We start from the raw sequence: 12,909 nt of genomic DNA on the forward strand, positions 1-12,909 counted from the left end.
GGGCAGTCTGATGCTGTCTCAGCAGATGGGTGATAACGTAGGGTGCTTTTTCAAGGCACTGGATGGTTGGGTGAAGGGTAGTATGGCGAACACGTGAGGGGCTGCACAATTTCATTACTGGAGAGCATTTATTCAGTCATGGTTTTCCAGAGCTATGCCAACACCTGGTGGAGTATGTGTTCTCCGACCCTAGGGAGCTTGCACTGGAGGCAGACCTTTTGGTGGATGCCAGAGTGTCTGAAGAGGCTTTTGGTGGTAAATCTGAAGGGAGTGGTTCAGGTTTTCGCCAACCGAGGTAGGCAGGGAGGTTCGCAGTAGCCCAGATAGGTACCAGTGTAGTAGCATGGGGAGAGGGTCACATGTCCATTCTCAGGGTGGGAGGAGAGGTGGGGGGAAGACGCCCAGGTTAGCCAAAACCCAGTTCCAGAGCCTGGATGGTTCCCTGAGGGAGCAGCAGGTGTCATGAATCTGGCCACTGTTCAACTGAACACAACATGATTCTCTCACTAGTCATGAAGTGTTAAACATATTTAGCTAGATAAATTGATGAAGAAAACAAGTCTTGAGAGGGTTAAGGAAAGTTGTGCATATTCGTATTTTAAGGATAGGATGGATCTACATTAAACATCTAATGTGAATTACAGACACGAGTATGCGATGGAACATTCAAATTGAACTACAGATAAGTATGCAAATGGGAGAGGCATTGACAGTTGACAGCTCTCAGGTTTCTTCTACACATTAGCACATGTTAACTGCTAAAACGTGCTACACGGTGAATGAGTGAACGGGTTGCATCCAAGAGTATTTAAACCACACCCGCCGCTTGAGACTCGCTTAGTCTTGTTTGCTCCCGTCACTCACCTGTTTCCAGATACCTCGTCCGCTGCATCTCCAGACAGGGTCTTTGTCTTGGCTCCACTCTTCGGGACTTGGCTCCGCTTCCGGCGGGTCCGTCTTGCGACCCCTTCCCCCTTCCTGTTTCCCGGCTGGGAAGTTCGGATCCTGTAATAGAAACAAAAAAAAAGTCTGAATGAGGATGACGATCGAGCGCACATTCAAGAAAGATACAAAATCTTCTGCACATATTTATCAACACTTCCCAGTGAGTTTATTTTAAAACGTATTTACCTCTGAGATTACAGCATCGGTTTGGTTGGAGAATTACAACACACTTTGTACTTTTGGTTATTTGAACTTAACAAGTGCAAAAAGCAGTTTCGGTGATAACATACCGCAACTGTAAGCTGAACAATTATTTCTTCATATACATTTGAATAAGGACCTTTGTGCTGAACTCTCTCTCTCAACTACTTGTATGAGCAAGCCCGTTGCTATTGCATCATACGGGTCTCCTTTGTGGGGGTATGTAAACCTTGACCCTATTCAGAGGGCAGAAAATAGATTTATCAGATCTCTGCTCTCTGTACCGCAGTCAACCCCAACCTATTCTATCCATAAAGAGGTGGGCCTACCCTATTTGGCAGATACACTGAGCCTAGCCCCCCTGACATTGTGGTTGAAAATGTGGCTGAACGAAGACCTGCCTCTTAACCACAGAATTCTTCATGATGTCCTAGCACTTGATAAACATAGCAGTATTCCCTGGTTGGCGTACATAGCTAAATCTTTTTTAGAACTAGGTCGCCCGAACTTTTTCTATCGCCAGAGAAAATTAAGGCTGAGGACTTAGACCTTATAAAAAAGTCTTTTAAGGAAAGGAAGGAAGCGTGTCGTGAGGCACACGAATTGCTGAAACCAGCAGTAAGGGCTCATAGTCTTCTGGTTAGTACACCCTCGCTCGCACCTTACCTTAGCTTTGTTACCTTCCCTTACCATAGGTTTTTACTAACTAAGCTTAGATTTAACCTATTACATTCTTGCCTAGGTTCCCTTTTTAGCTGGCAGAAACCAGACTTAGCTTCCCCATGTCGCTGCGATCATTTCTCAGTACAGGATACGATGCACTTTGTTATGTTTTGTAGTTTGTATCATGAGCAGAGGAAAAAATATTTGTTGCCAATCCTGAAAGAAGCTGGCTTCATACAGGTGCGCCCGGCACTGCTCTTTTTACAACTTTTGTTAAATCCTCGCATCTCTTTCTGTACTGCTAACTTTTTGGTGGCCGCGGCCAGGGCGAAAGCTGCTGGCCTAACCTCGCCTTAAATGAATTTGTTTTTAAAAAAATATGTTTTCTTTTTGACATGAAATGTAAATATTTTATATATGTAGATAGTCTTTCTTAATGTGCAGCTTGCCTGCTGCTTTTTATGGATGTATTTTATGTGATGTTTTTGTGTTCGATTCTTTGCATGACTTGTAAAAGTCGAATAAAGATATTCTGACTGACTGACTGACTACTTGTATGAGTATTATTTTTTTCACATTTTAAATGTAAAAGAAAATTGTTATTAAGAGACGAACAAAGGAAGAAGGAATCCTGTAAGTTGTAAGCTTACCTGTTAGCAGGAATTAGAATTAGCCCAGTTATCACACGACTGCAGATTTTTACTTACGTGTATTATTTTGTGTTTTAGGAAACACATTAAGTCATTACATGTATGAATAATTGCCTTGAAGGTTCATTTGTTATCGCATCAGAGTCCAAAGACTTTAGGTATAAATAATAAAGATTACAGAGAAGATAAGAATTATTTACATGATTATTGTAATAGTTGAATAAGTGTTTGCCATTTCATTTATATTTAGTGATGATCTGAGAAATCATGTTGTCAGTATAAGACTAGAATGAGGCAAGATTCATACCACCTTACCATCCCCGAGAATCTGCACTTCCCGATTTCCCTGAGAGAGAACATCCTGTGCAGTAAGACTTCCGGTGACATCTCTTCATTTTTCTCTCTCTCTCTCTCTCTTCTTGTCCCCATTTCCTTTCCCCCCTGGGGTCACCAGGCATGGCTATGTATTCTCTACTACTGCCTTTCCATTTGGCCCCAGAAGAGTTGGGGACTTATCAGCACCAAAGTTGAACAACCTGGAAGACAGGTGAGTGGCAGTCATAACAGAAGACTAAGCCACAATATTGTTCACTTTGGTGTCGTATCACCATGGACGTTTCTCCAGACATCACACAATTGACCTATTCCGTACGAACCTTGCAGATGGAAATGCAACATCTTAAACAGGAAAATCACGCACTTAAAGAAGAACTCATGAGGAATAGAACAGAATTTACTCAATGGAGAGATACAAAGGTTACAGACACCCGCCCTGAGTTGACTCCACACAAATTTGGCACACACTTCTTTGCACCACCATCCACAACTCCCCAGCACCCAGAACAAAACCTACAAGTTACTGTTGTAACCCCAAATCTGGTTCCTTTGGCTAACCCTGAGCGTTTTACTGGGGATACGTCCCATTTTGCCTCATATATGAGTTGATGGCAATTACATTTTTTGTGCAACCCCCAATCCTTGCCACTGATGCGACCGCTTTTGTGATTTCCTATTTAGGAGGTGTAGCTGCTAATTGGTCAATACCTTTGATTGAAAATAATGATCCATTGTTACATAATTTCACCAAATTTAAAGATGCCATGACACGTCTCTTTTCACGACATGTTTTCAATCATTCTAGTGATAACAATCTCCTTAACTTGCATCAAGGTTCAAAAGACCTTTTGACCTATTTCACCACATTCAATCGCTTGCTTGCTGGAAGCCACTGGCCAGAAGAAAAACGTATATTATTATTTTATAGAGGACTTAGAGAAGATTTAAAAGATTCCTTAGCCCATATAGTTGAGTTACCTGTAGAGTATTCTTAGTTCATGGACTTAGTCATAAAATTAGACCATAGATTAGGTGAACAAAGGAATGAAAGACCCTGAGGTGAATTCAGGGTCAATGTAATGGAAACAGAAAAGAAGGAAGTAGAAGAGAAGCATAATGGTTCAGAACCTATGCAGATAGGTACTATAAAGGGTCCATTATGTCTAGGAGAAAAAGAAAGGCGTTGCAAAGACAATCTCTGTTTATACTGTGGAAAGTGAGGGTACTTCGCTAGAGAGTGCCCAATTAAGACAAAAAAGAAAAAAGCAATTGCTAGCATCGATACAACCCACTCAGAGTCGTAAAACTAAAATTTTCAAAGGACATTGAGATCGACCCTCCGAGAAAGTCTCAACTTCAGGTCTCACAATATGTTACTAATGTCATCAATGTAGTAGCACGACATATGACCATTAGAATAACCTTTATAGTGTCAACCCAACAAAGACACAGTCTCTCTGTTCTTCTAGATCCTGATGCCACAGGACATGTCTTTGATTTACAACTAGACCAAAAGATAGTGATCCCACAAATAGCTAAAACACCCCTGAACCGGTAAGAGCAGTTGATGGTTCAGCCTTGTCCTCTGGCGTCATTTGTTTCCATATTGCACCCCTAATCTTGATATCTGAAAATGGGCATACTGAGCAGACTATTTTTGATTTGAGATTGACACTGCTACTTCTGGAGTTATACTTGGGGTGCCTTGTTGGAATTACATAACCCTAAAATAGATTGTGTTAAAAGGACAGTGACCCTAGATTCTGCCTTTTGCAGAACACATGGTTACAAAGCAGCTCAAAACCTTATCATTCCCTTACACTGTGCTAGCACACAGTCTGATTCGCCTCTACAATTGCCTTCTGAATTTCAGGATTATGCAGATGTTTTTGACCCTATTCAAGCAAAGCAATTACCACCCCATAAGGTATAGGATTGTATAATGTATCTGATTTCTGGAGATGTTCTACCTACCGGGCAGTAGAATGTATGCACTCACTGAACCTGAGATGCAATATTTAAATAAATACCTTGATGTATTACTACATAGCTTTCCAAACTTTTCATGTTGGTGACGCACTTTTTGGAGATGCATAATTTTTGCGACACGGTAAGGCAGTGTAGCGAGCGAGAGTAGCCAGGGAGGCCAAACCAACTAAGGGCGGCGTAGGGGGGTACCCTTAGATTTCTAGTGAGTCAAACTGAAAACAGTGAGAAGTCACTTCACGAACACTATGGAGATGCGTTGGAAAGGTGGCGCAGTACTAAGCAGCACAGACTCTAAAATAGGTCTGCAATGTGCGGAGCAGAAATTGAAAAAATATCACTCCAGTTTTTTTCTAGGCCTCAGCTGCCCAACCAATCCAGTTTTGGAATAGTATCATATCAGACAATTTATTTAGAGTTCTCTCAGTATAGATACAGTGTGGGAGGATGAGGTATAAGAACGCTCGTTGGGGTCTTTTATGTAGCGCCGTTTTCAACATTTGTGCAGCACCAGGCACTGCACCGGGCCAGCACTGTGCACATTGTATGAATAAGTGCGCCAAGTGGTGGCAGCACTTAAAACGTAGGCAAGGGAATATCGCAGCAGCAGACTAGTCAAACTAGACTGGCAGAGAAGCAATCTTGGCCTGCCCTTAAGCACCACAAATCCATTCTGCTGTTTTCAAGCCTTTCCTGGTACCGAGGCCTTGGCCACACCGCTTCCAGGTATTGGATTGTCCTGTGTTGCAGCCAGGAAATGCAGCTGTGGTTACGCAGATTGAAAGCGGGCTCTTGTTTTGCAGACGTGCCTTCCTGCTTGAGTTTGGGGTTGACCCCAATATCTCCTACTTGGATTGGGTTGTAATGTTACTCTGAACGTGCATTTCTTTGCTGTGGTTGGATGAGACGCCTACCAGGTAAGTGAGAGAATGGTATGCATATTGAACAAGTGTTATCATCCTTCCCTTGAAGTGAAAACTCGAATCTCTTCTACTGTCTTCCACTTCGCATTTATCACTGCTAAATACCGTGGTCAACCTGCCTCAAATTGTACACAGGTTGGATTTTGACAGAGAATGCTTGGACGGCAATAATGCCAGGGATTAGCTGCATGGCAATATGCTACTTAATGTTAACAGTGCAGCATCTCGCGTGTTTAATGCAGAGCACTCCAAGCTATTTAAGAAGAGGTTCACAGGCAGGGCAGGGGCAAGCAGAGAGCCCGAGTTCTTTATGTTTTACTGATGGGCTGCAGCTACAGAGAGAACATGTTTTATGTTTCCTATTGCAGTCCCGCTGTGTAAGGTTGCTGAGTAGTGAATGAGCACTGGCTTTGAAATGAACCACACCGCAATACTATCATTTCTGCATAACCCGAAAACTGCACATTAATGATTATAATGGAGCTTTCCAGTTCACAGTATGCGGCGTTCTTGTTTCAAGTCGTATTCGTGTGTTTACAGTTCTAATACTGACTACGCATTCAACTATTAACGCCTGCGGCAAATGGAACCGGCCGCGCGCGCACGCTCCTCGCCTGCCTCTGTGTAACACATACCGTTCAGCATAATTTAAATGCGCAAAAGTCCTGATGTACGCACCGTCATGCGACGCACCTACACATGTCAGGCGACACAGTACTGTGTCGCAACACATACTTTGGAAAGCTCTGAACTACTAGATTTAGGATTTATTAGACAGTATACATCTCCTGTCTCCTCTCCTCTTTTCTTTGTGGCTAAAAAATCAGGCGATCTCAGGGCTTGCATAGACTACCGTGCAGTGAACATGGTCACCATCAAGAATAGGTACCCTTTACCACTCATTCCTGTGTTGTTAGACCAAGTGAAAGGTTCCACTATTTACACCAACCTGGACCTTTGTGGTGCATACCATCTCATTCGCGTAAAGGAAGGCGATGAGTGGAAGACTGCCTCCCGCACCAAATTCGGCCTTTTTTAATACACTGTCATGCCATTCAGCCTATGCAACGCTCCTGCCGCATTTCAGTACTTTATAAACGAAGTACTCCATGATTTTTTAGACATTTGTGTAATTGTCTATATAGACAATATACAGATTGTTTTCGGAAACTGAACAGGAACACATGGAGCATGTACGAGGTATACTACAAAAGACTCAGAGAACATCTTCTCTATGCTAAAATGAAGAAGTGTGTTTTTCATTCAAGTTCAGTAGAATTTTTGGGATACTTTCTTTCACATGAAGGTATCACGCTGGATCCAAGAAAGGCTGAAGCAATCCTCAAGTGGTCTTCTCCCAGCTCAGTCAAGGAGATTCAGCGAGTGTTGGGTTTTGCCAATTTTTATAGGCATTTCATAGCAAATTTTTCTGAGTTAATAATGCCCATTACACAGTTATTAAAAGAAGGGGCAGGTATTCTGCTGGACCGAGGATGCTCAGAAAGCATTTTGCACTCTTAAAAAGGCATTCACTTCTGCATCTATTCTTTTTCATCCTGATCGTGACCGACCATTTTTTGTGGAGGCTCATGCTTCCCAAGCAGCATTAGGGGGAGTGCTATGGCAGAAAGATCCAAGAACAGGACATTTGCATCTGGCAGAACAAAATTACACAAATGCTGAGGGTGAACTTTCAGCTATTAAAGAGGTTTTTCTGAACGGAGACAACACCTTTTCGGGACAAAGCATACTATAACAATTTTTACTGATCATAAAAATCTTCAGTTTTTCACCTCAGTAAAAGCACTCACTCCCAGGCAAATGAGGTGGTTACACTTTTTTAGTGAGTTTGATTTTTTGATGACATATCGTCCAGGACCAAAACAAATACTATCTGATATCTTGTCTAGATTAGAGGAAAAAGAAAAAAGATAAAAAATTACCCAGCTCAAAGTATAATTTCAGCCAATAAAGTAGTGGTCGTAACGGAATCCGATGATTTTCTAAACAAAGTCAAAAAGGAATCCTTAAACATAAATATGGAACAGTGGTTACACAAAATTCAATAAGAGATAGTGACTTTTTCCATAACAATGCATTGTATATTGCCTCGAAACAATTGAGGAAACAAATCTGGATTTAGCATCACGATTTCAGCACAACAGCACATCCAGGCATACACAAGACTTTGGAGTTATGCTTAAGAAATTTCTGGTGGGAGAATTTTCAAAAAGAAGTACAAGAATATGTTAAGGCTTACCCCACTTGTGTCCGAAACAAACCACAACATTTAGCTCCAACTGGGCTTTTACATCCTTTACCTGTTCCGTCTACTCCATGGCACACCATTAGTTTAGACTTCATTACTGAGTTACCAAAATATAATGGGTTCCCCACTATTCTTGTAGTTGTGGACATGCTTTCTAAGATGAGTCACTTTATTCCATTATAGAAATTACCCACAGCCATTGAATTTAGTGAAATATTCCTTCATCACATTATAAAACTACATGGCCTCCCGAGTGAAATAATTTCTGATAGGGGCCTCCAATTTGCCTCTAAATTTTGGAAACAATTGTGTATAGTTTTAGGAATAGAAGTGGCACTGCCTTCAGCTTTTCACCCACTAACTGTCGGATAGCCCGAGAAAGTTAATCAATACCTGAGCACAGTTTGCAGTGTTTAACATCTGACCTCACTTCTCAGTGGGACCAAGCTCTTCCCCTAGCAGAATTATCGTATGATAAGAACACTCATATTGCTTTGGGATGTTCTCCTTTTTGTTTTGTAACTGGTTTTCATCCATGTGCCATTCCAACATTACTTCCTTCACACTCCAATATTATGCCATCAGTTTCTGATAGATTAAAGCAGTTGCAGGATATACAAGAGAAGGCATGAAAGAGTTTAATCTTAAAAAAAGATAACACCAAATTACAGACTGACAAGCATTGAACTCCAGAACCACTTTATGAAAAGGGAAAACTTGTTTGGTTATCCACTCGTAATATCCATTTAGATGGTCCCAGAACATTGCAACCTAGGTTTATTGGTCCTTTCACCAGTGACCAGGTTCTGAATTCAGTCACAGTAAAATTACAACTACCAGACAAATTAACATTAGACCCAGTATTCCATGTCTCTCTTATAAAACCCCATCATCCAATGACCAGAAAACACAACCCCCCTCCTCCAATTATTATAAACAACCAGCCTGAGTACAAATTCCAGCGTATCGATGATTCTAGGAGAATATGGGGAAAACTGTTTTACCTAGTGGACTAGACAGGTTACGATGCCTCTGAAGGTTTGTGGGAACCTGCATAATATGTACATGCACCACGACTGGTTCATCGTTTCCACATTCTAAACCCAGACAAACCCCGCCCGGTAAGTAGAACCTTGGGTGGGGAACTGTCATGAATCTGGCAACTGCTCAACTAAACACAACATGATTCTCTCACTAGTCATGAAGTGTTAAACGTATTTAGCTAGATAGATTGATAAAGAAAACAAGTCTTAAGGTTAAAGAATGTTGTGCATATTAATATTTTAACAATAGGATGGATCTACATTGAGCATCTAATGTGAATTACTGACACGAGTATGCAATAGGGAGAGGTGTGGCGCCGCGGCCAGGGTGACTGACGCTGGAATCTGGGGATCACGGTTCGATCCCCGGCTCCGGCGGCAGGTTAGCCCAGCACCATGTGACTCTGGGCAATAGCTTGCTTAATCTTCCTGACGGCCCCCAGCGCCTAGAGACCCTTACGGGTGATTGTGCGCTTTACAAATGTGGATTATTATTATTATTATTATTATTATTATTCAATGTGAACTACAGACAGGAGTATACAAATGGAAGAGACATTGGCAGTTGACAGCTCTCAGGTTTCTTCCTCACGTGAGCACATGTTAACTGCTAAAATGTGCTACACGAGTGTATGAGTCAGTGGGTTGCATCGAAGAGTATTTAAACCACCCTGTTAGAAACAGGACCCCCGGTTGGCCAAGGCTCACGCCAAAGTCAGTCAGGGATCCCCATTTCTAAGGTCAGGGCAAGGGAGTTACACACCAAGATAACCCCTGCTCACCCTCTAGGTAACGTGACACGAGCAGCAAGGCTAATCTCAGAGGCGATGTGTAAAGCGTTTGCGCGCGCACCCCAGCAACAACACCCTAGGCCCACCACAAAGGAAACACCACACAAGGTTATATAAAAATAGCCTTTGTATTATAATAAAAACACATTAGATAAGACACACACTTTACAATGTGCCAACAGGCACGGGCAGAATTTACAAGGGATTATGTACAGGACAGGGCCACCTGGACCACTGTCAGGGGTATGCACTTTTTAGAAATAATACTTGTAGGTATAACACTTAGCACATAGACATATAATGAATGTAGGTCACAAAATAGTACATGTAGCACACAACCAGGACTTCCTGGTAAAGGGTAAATACCTCCTACCCAACCCTAAGCACTGTAGGAAAATCACGCAGGGAACTAGGACCTTATTATCAGGACCTATGGGACATAAACAATCACCTAAGCAAGTCACATTTAGCAAAGGGAAGGAAACCTAAAACAATCCTCTAAGCAGGTCACTTTTAGCAAAGGGGAAGAACATAAAATAATCACCTAAGCAAGTCACATTTAGCAAAGGTAATGGGACATCAACAATCCTCTAAGCAGGTCACTTTTAGCAAAGGGGAAGAACATAAAATAATCACCTAAGCAAGTCACATTTAGCAAAGGTAATGGGACATCAACAATCCTCTAAGCAGGTCACCTTTAGCAAAGGGGAAGAAACATAAAACAATCACCTAAGCAGGTTACTTTTAGCAAAGGGGAGGAAGCATAAGCAAGTAAATCATAAATTGCGTAAGGTGCACATGGCACATAAATCACAATGCGCCAGAATTACATGGCACAACACAAGAACTGTCCCTCAGGCCAACTGGCCTCGCAAGGGCTGGATTGCCCTTAGTCCAAATGTCAGGGAGGCTGCGCAGGCAGCCAGGAACACAGGCCTAAACGTGGCAACTGCCCACAAAGTGCTGGACAGTTGTAAATCAATGATGGCCAACGTTGGAGCCTCGCTGGGCTCTGCAAAGTAAATAGAATGGCACTAAAGAGCTTCAGCGCTCTAAAACAATGGACTGCCCCCTGGAGCCTCTCAGGACTCGCAACAACTATGGGCGGGATCTGGGAGCCTCTCGTGGCTCTAAAACAACTATGGGCGGGAGCTGGGAGCCTTGTGGGCTCTAAAGTACAAATGGCCCTCCTGTGCCTCTCAGGGCTCGTGAAACTACTGCGGGCGTGGGGAGCACCTGGGCTCGAAAACGGGGATGCCCTGAGCCTCACGGGCTCTCAATACTAAATATGCCCCTGAAGTTGGAGTCCCTCGTGGACTCGGAGCAACTATGCACGTTGGTGCGGCCCGCTGCCTTTCGGGGCCGCTCTGTCACCTCCTGAATGCCTGGAGCCTCTAGGTCTCTACGAACAATGGGGGCCGCCCGGGAGACCCCACAGGGCCCACCCGCACTCACCGGCTTTCCTGCTCCGGACTTTGCTGGAGGCGGGCGGGGCTCCGCTGCGGTCTCTCGGTTCCTCTGCTACTCCGGGGCTCTCCTCTCACTCGGGAGCCTCGGCAAGACGTGGCAGGCTGCTTCCTGTTTCTCTGGCCTGGCCCCGTCACGCTGCAATCCGCCTGACTTCCTCTGGGGCCGCCAATGGCAGCGCAGCCCTGGGGGTATGGGGGCGGGACTTCCGGGTCGCACTAGGCAGCGTCCCGGCAACGGCTTCAATGTCCCTGGGCTGCGGCGGTGATTTTCGAGGGGCAACGCCGGGTGGGCACTGTCTGCTTTAAATCACTCAATGAATCGAGGTGGGCACTCGATCGGGCCACGAAAGAACGACCCCAGGTCCCGGCAGGGTGGGCACCTGCCAGGGATACGAAAAACGGCCAAAACGGGTCAAATGCCGGGTGGGCACCGGCGAAGAGCAAGGGAAGCGCTCCTCAGCGCAGGTGACAAAATAAAGCACTCCCAGGCGCTAGGGACAAGAATAAAGCGCTTCCAGATGCTCTGGCAAAAAAAAGTAAAGCTCCGGCAAGGTCTGGAGGCAGGCAGGGGGCAAGGCTGGGCCCAGAGCCAGCTCACTGGGTCTCCAGGCAGGGAGACAATCCAAGTGGCGGTCCTCCTGGCCCCAGCAACAGCAGCAGCCCCCTCAGGATCCTGGAACAGAACAGAGAAGAAATTGTAAGGGGACACAGCACCTTCTTATACTCATAAATCCTTTGTCTCAGGGTGCAGGGTGGGGGAAAACCGGTTGCAGCTGGTTTTGGAGCACCCTTGATGGCCCAACCACCCCTTTCATTCACTGGGGAGGCTAGGGTCGTTAGACGCACCACAGGGGCCGGAGCCAGCATTGTGTGGGGAAAGCCCAGCCCCATCAGGAACCAAGTACAGCCCTCCCACACATCACTCATGCTGATCTCTCCACTCACTCCTGGGCAGACCCATCCAGACTTCCTGGAGCCAGGCTTTCCAGCCAGCTCCAGCCAATCACGCTCCAGCACCCTCACTGCACACACACATCAATGTCTAGAAGTGGCACTTCCCCACTAGACACATACAAGCCGCACATACCATCACGCAGCATTCATTCTCACGAGTTCACACATACCAAACTCGAGCCTGCACTCCCACACATCAGGATCTAACATGGACACACATATACCCCATGCATTCCTATGGGAGGGCAGGCCAGCCATACTACACGCACACACTTTACCCTGGGACACAGGGAAAAAGTGCGCAGAGACCCAAAAATCACTAACACAGATCACATACTAAAAGCAAAAAGATTAGGGGTGAACCTGCCATAAGGGCCAAGTCCAACACAACCCCCTTCCAGCCAAAACGCAGGGCAGACCAATCACCACCGTGATGGACTTCCCTGCTTGGGGCGATAAAACACGGACGCAGGCCCGCAACTGCAGGGACACCCTCCTGTTTTACGCCACGGTGAACCCCTGGGGTTCCTTCTAAAACTACTGTAGGGACTAACTGGGCTACCCCACTGGTACTCTCCAGCTGTCCTCGGCCAGGACCAGGCCCTAGGCCACCCAGGTGCCACTGGCTCCTACCTACTCACAGAGTGGGGGGTAGTAACCCCTGGCACATAGTAGCCAT

The sequence above is a fragment of the Lissotriton helveticus genome, chromosome 4_1 (genome assembly GCF_964261635.1).
Source record: "Lissotriton helveticus chromosome 4_1, aLisHel1.1, whole genome shotgun sequence".
Lineage (NCBI taxonomy): Eukaryota > Metazoa > Chordata > Amphibia > Caudata > Salamandridae > Lissotriton > Lissotriton helveticus.